Below are 6,596 nucleotides of genomic sequence, written 5' to 3' on the forward strand. Positions count from 1 at the left end.
GTTCCGCAGCAGCCAGCCGGCCAGCTGGCCCGCTGTGGGAGCAGCTAGTCCGTCGGCGGGCCCTCTCCCCCAGCAACCCGCCGAAGGTAGGCTGCTGGGCGCGGCTCTCGAGTTACGGAGAATGCCCGGACTTTCTCCAGGCCCCTCTCGGCTTCGTGGCGCTGCCGCATTTCGTGCTAGCCGAGGCCGGGCCGAGGGCAGCAAGTTCAGGTTCATGCAGATTTCTTCGGCCTCTGGGGGCTGCCGAGCTGCTCCCCGGGAATCTGCGCGGATGCAGAGCCTGTTGCATGTGCCATTCATAGTTTGAGGGTACAAGACTGTCTGGTTCTCTTACCACACCACCACATTGAGTTTTGGTGGTCTGCAAAGCTCCCTATTTTTTTGATTCAGGGTTTGGGGTCAGGAGGTCCGGGAGATGCCTGCCCAGATACTCCATGAGTGTCCTCACGCACCTCCCTGAACGCACAAGAATCTCTTTGGGGGTATATATTCAAGGAGTGATGGGAAGAATCACAGAATTAGGTTGGAAAAGACAAACTGTGACAGCATGCAGCCCAACCTATAACCTGACACCACATTATCTACTAAGTCATGGCACTAAGTGTCATACTCAGTCTTATTTTAAAACACCTCGAGGGATGTGACTCCACTGTCTTCCTGGGCAGCCCATTCCAATGCCCCAAGTAGTGACACAGTGTAAGAACACTGGGTGTGGGTGGCTACGGGACCTGATCTGCTCATGGCTTGGGGCAGCAAAGTGCCCTACAACAGCCTGCAGGACCAAAGAAAGTACAGTTCAGCAGCACCATGCAAGGCAAAAGGAGGGCAATCCTTGCAGGTTCAACTAAGAGCCTTTGAAGAAAGTGAAAGAGACATGTGGAAAGTGCTGTTAAGGAGATGAATGAAAATCAGGGAAACTGGGGGGGAGTGAATTGGGGAGGAGCAAGATTGTGGTGGTAGTAGATGTCTTTCTAGCTTTTCCTTGGGATATGTGCATATATGTGTGTATGGGGGTCTGAGTGCAGTAATGGGAGTCAGACAGGTCAGAGGACCCATGTGCCCATGGGTGCAGTTTTGGAGTGAGTGCAGGTGTGTGAGTAAATGTGTGAGCACTAATGAAGGTCAAACCGGATCGTCCAGCAAATAGGGAGGTAGTTCCAGAGGGTGTGTTTAAAGGTGGGGTACCTTGCTACTGAGGACCAGGGGAGTCCTGGCCGGGTGCTGGAAAGACCATAGGGCTGAGGGGAGCATGCGTCTAAGGGCAAAATTGAAGAGTTGTGGGGGATCCTGGGTCCTGGGTGCCCTGGACAACACTGGGTCCAGGAGTCTCCTGAATCGCCTACAGTGGGAGGCACCAAGTCAGAATAACAATTTAATGGGGAAATCTAAGAAAAGGAAAAAAATAAAACACTGGTTCAAACTGACAGAGTCAAGATACAACCTGACAACCTGTCAGTCAGGGTGGTGGTAGCAGTGAGGTAGAATGGTGGCTGCAGTCCTCTGAAGTGGTGATCCTGTAGAAAAAAGGGCCTGCTCTTCCTCAGGTCCAGTGGTGGCTGTGTAGCTCCTGTCCTCTGGAAATCCAGTGGAAGGGTTGTCTCTGGTGTTCAGCATTTCAGATTATATCCACGATGGGATGCTTGGTTCCTCCCTCTGGGTGGAGCATCTCACAATGGGGTAATGAGTCATGAGGCCAAATGTTGATTAGGCTCATTAAAAGAAGATAATCGGGAGGGAGTTATCTCTGAGTCATGCAGCAGGACAATGATGGGCCATTAACAGCAAGATAGTCTGGGGGGAGGAGGCAAGGAAACACTGCCCCACCTGATTTCAACAGCTCATGAGGATGGTAATAGAATACACCTCAACCCAGTACACCTAAGAATGTAGTAAAAGGGTTAGGGTTAGCTTCTTGTTCTAAAAAGTAGGGGAAAAGGGTAGGAAAAGTACTAGAAGCTATAACCATGCATTAACAGTCTGCAAAGCTACAACTATATGAAAAACGTATAGAAAGCAAAAAGTCTTAGGCATCAGTACTGTCACTCTTTCAGGTGTTTGTATACTTTCATCTGGTACATTCTGGCTCATGTTTACTTGTAAATTAATTTGATGACAGTCTGAACACACCGTTCTATTCTTGCAAATAGCAAATGTTTTAAGATAGGCACAGAGTGGTCTTGAAAGTTTCTCATCTTCTTCAGGTTCTAGCATCTTGGCAGTAAAATTGTGCAGTTCTTCTGGAATTTCAGCTTCTGTGTGCTTCAAATAGTGCAGAATCACAGGTGCATGATATGTAGTGTTCTGTTAGCAGAATGATACAGCCTTCATGTATTCCTCATCTACAGAAGAGCGACTGATTCTGCCTTTGTGTATTCCTGATCTACAGAAGAATCCTTTATCATATTACAGAAGTTGTCAGTCATTCTGTGTAGACACTGACCAAAGAGTCTTGGAGAAGGAAATCTGAAACAGGTCACACAAGTTGTATTTCTAATTCCCAGACACTGTAGGCAGTCATCTGTTAAAACTAACACAACTGGAGTGCCAGAATTCTGTATTGTTCTGCCCGAATGTGCATGGCCCTCCGAGAAGGCGAGAGGGGATGCCTGCCCAAGCATGATCGCCGCAGATAAGGAACACCCCCTTTGGTAACTGCTGGGGTGCTCCATCCAGAGTGGAGGCTGTTTTAACGTGCACGATGCCTCTACACCACTGGGCGGCTTGCTATTTTTGATTGTGCTGGACAACAGAAATATAAGACTCTTTCCGAGTCTTGGGGTCAAACATAAAGTGAACACAAAATGGGGCGGATGAAGAACTAATAATATCAAATCCAGCAGGCTCGCTCCTTGGGTAGCTTTGGGAGATTCCCAGCCTAGTCCCACCAGAGGAGTAGGGGGTTCTTTACCGGGGTCTTTATGGTCTTGGCGATAAAGGATCGAGCTACCCAATGGGTCTGCCGGTTCCAATTTTCTTGGATGGAAAGCAAACGGGGAGGGTATTCAGAAACATTTATGGGAATCGCCACCAGGCAGGTCGACATTGGGTTATCTGCAGCTGCCATACTTAGGCAAATGTGGTCTTGCCCAAGGGTCTTTGCCAGGAACGCCCAGACGTTGGTCTTTGGTTCCAGGATGATCCACGGTGACGCTGGGAAGGCCAGGACTAGCAGGATGAGTAGGTGGGGAAGGTCTTGCATCTTCTTTCTGGTTGGTGACTTCTAAACTAAAAACAGGATTAAAAATCATTGGCAAGGAAATCAAAACATAAACATGAAAACTCAGGGATAAGTAAGGATTTAGGGAAGTCTTGGGGATGGTGATGCCGCTTCCTCCTCCTGGTGCATACGTCTACCTGGGGGTCTGGGGGTCTCACTGGATGCTTGGGGGTATAAGGTTTCACCCACTTTTGTGGGATCCACCTTACACCCAGGGGTGTGGATACGCGAGCGTATCCACGACCCCACATGACTAGCTTTTAAGGTCCGCCAACCTTGCCACTCTCTGGATCCTTAATGAGGACTGGCGGATGTTCACGCAGAGGGTAGTTGCTGTGTGGGCCGAAGTGTCTTGCCACTGGCGGGTTCATGTTGCTAAAAGAGCAGTTTAAAAAGTTGATTACAAAAAGAGCTTTACTTAATCAGTCTTGTGGGGAAAGCTCTCTACTGCTTGCCCATTGGTGCTTCAGGGTGGTTTTGAGCATTTGGTGAGCTCGCTCAATCACTGCTTGACCAGTCGGGGAGTAAGGGATGCCCTTCTTATGTCTTACTCCCCACTCGTCCAGGAACTCCTTGAAAGCCTGGGATCTATATGCGGAGCCATTGTCTGTTTTGATTTCTTTGGGGGCCCCCAAGACTGCAAATGCCTGGAGGAGGTGTTTCCTGGCATGTTCAGCCTTTTCTCCTGCGTGGGCAGAGGCATAGACTGCTCCAGAAAAGGTATCTATGCTAACATGAACATACTTTAGGTGGCCGAATTCGGGAAAGTGCGTGACATCCGTCTGCCACACCTCACAGCTAGCCAACCCTCTGGGGTTTACCCCAGTGCCTAATGAGGGGAGGGCTGACCACTGGATATGTGGGCACATATCCACGATGGCCTTCGCCTGACTCTGTGTCAGGTGGAACTGACGGACCAGCCCCGGCATGTTTTGATGGAACATCTGATGGCTCAGTTTCGCCTGCTCAAAAACTTTTGGCGTCTTGGCCATCTCTGCAGGGGCGGCGAGGGCATCCGCTCTTTCATTGCCCTCAGCTATCGGGCCTGCCAAATCTGTGTGCGACAAAGAACGGGTGCTCTCAGTGGAAGACAAGATATACTAACTTTGAGAGCAACCGGAAGAGATGTTTGTTTGAGACCTCTTTCAAAATAGCATTCTCTGCTCTTGCTACCACTTCTGCAACATAAGCCGAATCTGTTACCAGATTAAATGGTTCAGAGAACCTCTCAAAGGCTCTGATGACAGCGGCCAACTCAGAAATTTGAGGGGAACCCTCAACGTAATCAATATCTGCCTCCCACTGCTGAGTTTGGGGGTCCTTCCAGGTCATGACTGACCTATGAGATGCCCCGGACGCATCCATGAAAACTGTCACAGCCTCTAGAGGATGCCTGCTTCTAATATTTTTTGGGAACAGAACAAACTGTTCCTGGAATAATTTGTGAGCAGGAGCGTGGACAGAAATGCGTCCTGTGTAGCTATCTAAAGCTATTTGAAGGGTCTCATTCTCAGCTAATAGCTGCTCGAGCATCTCTTTGGTCAGTTTGGCGGAGGTCAATTTGTCCTGCTCCAAACGGACCAGCAAGTGGATGCACGAAAAGTCACACCCAGCCAATTCCTGAAGCCTCGCCCTAGCCTTCCGGATCAACTGGGCCATCAGTTCCTGGGCCTTCATGAATACCAGGTTTTGGACCTGGTATTGCTCAGAAACACCCACTCGATGATGAGAAGAGGGTCCTTCTGGCTCCAGTCCCACTGGAATATGAGCCCGTTGAGGTGGGGCAACTTTCCCATGACAATGAATTTGAAGGCCAGTTCCAATTTACAATGATGCGCCTGCCTCTCACGCATCTTAACCTCTACTTTTTCCAAGGCAGCCCTTGCCTCTGGGGTCAAGGTCCTAGGAGAACTCAGCTCCTCCTTCCCTTTCAACAAATTGAAAAGGGGGGCTAGGTCTTCGGTGGTAATCCCTAGCCAGGGCCTGATCCATCCTAAAGTACCACACAGTGAGTGGAGGTCCACCAATGTTTGGGGATCACTTTTAATGGCCAATTTTTGAGGAACAATGGTCCTCTTAGTGATCTCCAACCCCAAATATTTCCAAGGGGGCATCTTTTGAACTTTGTCTTCCTGGAGAGTGAATCCAGCTGATGTCAAAACATTGATGACTTGGTCAAGGGTGTCTTGAAGCACATGGTCATCAGGGGCGCACACTAGCACATCATTCATATAATGTAGGATGATGGCTTCCTTCATGGTGGCACGGATCGGGGACAGCAATGAAGCGATGTACCACTGGCAGATGGTAGGGGAGTTCTTCATGCCCTGGGGAAGAACTCGCCAGTGGTACCACTTCATTGGGGCTTCTTGGTTGTGATGGGAACCGAGAAGGCAAACTGTGGAACATCAGCAGGGTCCAGAGAAATTTTAAAGAAACAATCTTTGATGTCAATAACAAGCAAATTCCAATTTTGGGGGAGCATTGCTGGGGAAGGCATCCGTAGTTGAAGGGGCCCCATGTCCACAATGACTTTATTTATTTCCCGAAGGTCGTGGAGGAGTCTCCACTTGTCCTTCCCTGGCTTCTTGATGACAAAAGCCAGACAATTACAAGGGCTAAAAGTTGGCTCGATGTTTCCAAGAGCCAATTGCTCTTCCACGAGTTCGGGGAGTGCCTTCAATTTCTTTCTTTCTAGCGGCCACTGATCCACCCATACCGGAGAATCAGTTGTCCAATCTAGTTTTTGAGTGGGGCGCTCCACAGTGGCTGCAATTAAAAATCCCAAGGGGTTTTTGGGATCTCTGATCTAACCCTCCATTGGGACATAGCATCCCGTCCCCACAGGGGTGCCTGGTAATCAGTCATGAACGGACGTAGAGTAGCCAATTTCCCATCCAGTCCCTCAATTTGTACAATGCTCTTCGATATTTGTGCCAATTTTGTCCCTCCAATACCCTGGATTTTTCCTTCCACGGGTTGCAATTCCCAGTATGACAGCCATTCCCCGCAGGGAATGATCGTGACATCTGCCCCCGTGTCCAGCAGGCCCTCGAAACAGACAGAATCATTGCCTTGCTGGACATTGCAGTAAATGATGGGTTTGTTTTCTCCCACCACTTCTGCCCAGTAGACACCTGGTGTTTTGCTGTCTACTGGGATTCCTGCTGGTATGGGGATAGCCTGGGCGGTAAATTGCCCCTTAGCCAAATAGAAGGGTGGGTTGATGCACCGTGCTGCCAGCTGAAGTCATGCCAGGTCATTCATGAGAATGGCTGGGCACACTTTTAGCTCTTGGGGTATGTGCTTAGTGTCTCTGATGGCCATGTACTTACAGCTTCCCCCAGAAGGTACCAATCCCAGTGGTTCTACTGCAGCT

The sequence above is a fragment of the Aphelocoma coerulescens genome, chromosome 1 (assembly GCF_041296385.1).
Source record: "Aphelocoma coerulescens isolate FSJ_1873_10779 chromosome 1, UR_Acoe_1.0, whole genome shotgun sequence".
Taxonomy (NCBI): Eukaryota; Metazoa; Chordata; class Aves; order Passeriformes; family Corvidae; genus Aphelocoma; species Aphelocoma coerulescens.